The sequence below is a fragment of the Sinocyclocheilus rhinocerous genome, unplaced genomic scaffold (assembly GCF_001515625.1).
Source record: "Sinocyclocheilus rhinocerous isolate Xijiao unplaced genomic scaffold, SAMN03320098_v1.1 scaffold1164, whole genome shotgun sequence".
Classification (NCBI taxonomy): domain Eukaryota; kingdom Metazoa; phylum Chordata; class Actinopteri; order Cypriniformes; family Cyprinidae; genus Sinocyclocheilus; species Sinocyclocheilus rhinocerous.
This window is the reverse complement of record NW_015643253.1, coordinates 45,560-49,981: the sequence shown is the minus strand read 5'-3', so window position 1 is coordinate 49,981 and position 4,422 is coordinate 45,560. Positions and strand designations below refer to the sequence as shown.

Sequence of the window (4,422 nt, the reverse complement as noted above, 5' to 3'; positions counted from 1 at the left end):
CCCAACCTTCTGGGTAGTAACCCAACCGCTGCGACAAAACATCCCAATTGCTGGGTTTGTCCCTATTTTACCCAGCACTGGGTTGTATTTAACCCAGCATTTTTTAGAGTGTATAATATACCATAAAATATACTGTTAGCACAATAATACAGGTGTTATTAAAGGAACATACAATTACATACTGTATATCATCAAATGTAATGTGTCATGCAGGGACTTGTAACAATATCTCACTGTAAAAGTACACACTGCTGGGGGGAAAAAAGCTGGTTTGCTGGTCTCTGACTGGTTGTAAAAGAGGTTTCAACACAAGACTACCAAACCATTCGTGGGTTGGTTTAGATGTGTTTTGTTTGTTTGTGTTTTGTTTTTCCCAGCAGAGTACTGTCTTCTTGAATATAAAATGGACTTTCACTGTAAAGTTTTCTACCAATAAAGAATTGAAACAGTTTCTTAACCGTAAAACTATATTGTCCCATTAAACTTTTTTTTCTACTGTAAGGTAACAGATTTTTTACTGTAGCATTTCTTAGGTTCTTTTTTGTTAAAATTAGTAACATTTTTACAGATAGCATCAGGTATTTTTAAGGTTAAAGGAAGCTGAAAGGCTTACTTTAGTCTATTTATACGGCGTTTCACTTTCGCTCTGCTACCTCTCTGTGTTCAGGGGAGTTTGCTGTGGTTTCCTCGCCGGCGAGTGACACGTTGACTCAAAAAGATAAAACAAACAACAACAATAAAAGCTACGGATGCTTTTCATTTCTGAGCGATGTGAATAGCATGAGAAATTACTCTTCTGAGCATTTTAATTATTTCAGTTCACATTATTATCCTCCTCCTTCCTTCTTCAACACACTACATAGGCTACAATGAAAGTAATGGTGGTTGTCCCGAGAACAAAATGTTTTCACTTGTAAACGGTGCTTGATCTGTGCATATTTCTCTCTTTATTCAGACGAAACAACTTTTATGGATAGAGGATTAGTTTGAAGTTAAAATACTTTAAAAATGGATTTTCACTTCACAAGATGTTAACTGATGGACTGGAGTCGTGTGGATTACTTGTGATGTTTTGATCAGCTGTTTGATCTCTCATTCTGACGGCACCCATTCACTGCAGAGGATCCATTGGTGAGCAAATGACGTAATGCTAAATTTCTCCAAATCTGTTCCGATGAAAAAACAAACTCATCTACATCTTGGATGGCCTGAGGGTGAGTAAATTTTCAGCAATTTTTAATTTTTGCATCTAAGACTCACCCAGAACAGGAAGTTGAAAACGAAGAGGAGGTACTTGAGACACACTGTGATCCAGTCGTCCTGCTCATCCTTATACAAGCTGCCCATCTCTCCTGTTGGTGAAAAGAGAGAAAAAAGAAGTGCTACAGAAAAGAAGTTCTCATGAAGCGGTGGTTGTTCACTCTTTGCGTATTTACGAGGCAAAATGGGAAAAGGACAAAGAAGAGGAGGTGGGCAGGAGCGTAAACAGGCTTTTGGAAAGATGGCAGTCAAACACTGTTCCAACAGGCGGAGGAGAAGGTTATCTTTCTTTCCTCCCCCGGACTTTGGCCTTATAGTTTACCGCAAAACGCATCAAGGTTTCTCAGTTGCGTTGATCCTGCGACACTTTCCGAGCTCATGAACGTAAGCAAAATAAAACTGCGTGGTGTGATGCACACTTTATTTTTTCTAGAACCACCTGCTCTTATGTCGCGTTTGGGACAAACACCAATGTCCCTTTCCATCGCACAAAGAGAAAACATAGCGTGTTTACACTTACCTTAACAGCAGATAAAGTTCGTTTTCCCCAGTGAGGCTTGTTGCTCCGGAGGCGTGTGTCTAGTCGGCGGGGGTATCGGAGAGTCAGCGCAGGATGTGAGGAGGAAACGCAACTACAGCCCGCCCCTTCATTCATTTCATGAGATTAAATACAGCAAGCTGTTCATCTTCAAAGGCTGCTCGTGGACTAATAACTGTTAGTAGTGCTTTTAAGTAAGTTGCTTTGTCCCATTCTCTGAAAAAAGAAAATCTATTCTTTTCTCTCCTGGGGTTGAATTTGTAAAATTCATGTGAATGTGAATTTGTTGAATAATAAATTCATATTTTCAAAATGAATTTATTAAAATTGCTTACAATCAGCATAAATAAATATAGATAAATTTTCATTGTGAAAAATTTGAACATGGCTAAAATATGGCTAGCTGTGGAACAAGCAAAATAAATTGTAGTATGAATTATTAGTAATTAATTAAAATAGGGATTACCATATAAAATGGAGAAAATGTATATTATATTTTATATCTTATATTTATTATTATATTTTATTCATATTATATTTTAACCATGTCATATTATATGAGTCAAAATCATATTATAATTCATGGGGAAATGGGCATTCCCTATGCAAACAAACACATTTGTTGCAAACATGTTTCTTATTTTAGTAATCATTTACATATTTTTTTAATGTTGCATATGTGTTATTTTTTTATGTTTATAACATTATTTTCATTATGCTAGTTTTGAGAAAGTACAGATTTGTCATAAAGGTACTTTTAATTATTTAAAGTACCTACATCTGTCAATGTCCCCAAAATGAAAGCAAGGACAAAGCAGGGACAAAGTAAATTATGATTCCCAATGGACTTCAATAATTCACATTCACAGAATCTTTCACATTATGGAAATAATCCTGACAGTTTCTCAGTTTGATCTCTCATTCTGACGGCACCCATTCACTGCAGAGGATCCATTGGTGAGCAAATGACGTAATGCTAAATTTCTCCAAATCTGTTCCGATGAAAAAACAAACTCATCTACATCTTGGATGGCCTGAGGGTGAGTAAATTTTCAGCAATTTTTAATTTTTGCATCTAAGACTCACCCAGAACAGGAAGTTGAAAACGAAGAGGAGGTACTTGAGACACACTGTGATCCAGTCGTCCTGCTCATCCTTATACAAGCTGCCCATCTCTCCTGTTGGTGAAAAGAGAGAAAAAAGAAGTGCTACAGAAAAGAAGTTCTCATGAAGCGGTGGTTGTTCACTCTTTGCGTATTTACGAGGCAAAATGGGAAAAGGACAAAGAAGAGGAGGTGGGCAGGAGCGTAAACAGGCTTTTGGAAAGATGGCAGTCAAACACTGTTCTTTTCCATGACATGTTAATTAACAGCTGTGGCCCATGGGTTTCTGCCACAGACAGACGACACGCTCACGTCTCAGTGCCTAGTGTGGAGGCGGTGCATGTCAAAACAGCCGCCATGTATGGCCGATAAAATGAGGGTGTTTGGCTTGTAATGGTTGAAAACACAACAAAACTACACACACTCCAACCCACACTGCTGGTTTTAAAAACCTTGAGAACAACACATGTAGCTCCAGATTAGAAAGGTGACACGTTCTGCTCCAAAACACAAAATTAGACTGCAGACTTTGGTTTATATATAAAAAAAATCTCTGCTATAATGGATTTTATAGTCTGGATTTTCACTGTAAGTCCTATTGATTTCTTTTGGATACTGAGGCATAAAGAATTTGTTCAGAATAACTGCGGGGACATATTGATTTGCTGATCACGTGTTATAAATGTATGGAGAAAGCCCTCGCCGTGTGTCAGTAGTAATCACTTAGAGTGCTTTTTCTAAAGGGTTATCTACCTGTATTCCCGGTAACCTAATAAAGTCAAAACCCCATTAGGAGAACATAGGCAGCGGATATAAGCCGCAGTCACCTGTCTGTGACACAGTTTTCCAAATTATGGAAATAATCCTGACAGTTTCTCAATGCACGCAGCTTGACTTTCTGTTGACTCTCCATTTGATCTCAAACACCAGCCTCAGTTGTTCTCTCTGCCCTTTTGTGCACAGAAGTTCCTCTGTGTGCCTTTCTCTTTCAAACCTCAATCCCGGTAACCTAATAAAGTCAAAACCCCATTAGGAGAACATAGGCAGCCATAGGCAGCGGATATAAGCCGCAGTCACCTGTCTGTGACACAGTTTTCCATCTGAAACAGCATTAGAGAGGAAAATGTTATCCATCATGTCTGAATTCATGGAAAGAGTCTACTGAGAGAGCGAAGAAACCACTTAAAGTGCGAAATGTCATTGCTAATCTGTATTCTGGCTCTGTTAGGGCTCCTAATGGAAATGAACACAAACAAAAGCGCATTGAATTTGAGATTAGAGTTCTGCATCTTCTATCTGTTTTTTCCAGATAAAACGTCTGTTGATCGACAATAGACTGCAACGTTTTAATTCTGGGAATCAAATCTGAGTCAAATCAGCTGGAAATCCAGGTACAAGCGGTGACATGAGGGACAACAAACATACAAACATCGGAAGATGGCAAGAAAGGATGACATTAACAATGCAGCAGATGACAGAGAACTTTGAAAAAGAGCTCAGCCTATTCAACTGATGTTTATC

General features: G+C 38.3%; 1 protein-coding gene across 2 annotated transcripts in view; it reads right to left on the bottom strand.

Annotated features, from left to right (window-relative positions):
* LOC107757235 (tetraspanin-11-like) overlaps positions 1-632 on the bottom strand; it is a 16,215-nt gene extending 15,583 nt beyond the window's left edge. Inside the window, exon 1 of one of the 2 annotated variants that reach the window (XM_016574649.1) lies at positions 614-632. The gene's annotated coding sequence lies outside the window, so the exon portion shown is untranslated. The remainder of the gene's footprint in view (positions 1-613) is intronic. The other variant, XM_016574648.1, reaches the window with a different exon arrangement.
* Between the last annotated feature and the right edge of the window lie 3,790 nt (positions 633-4,422).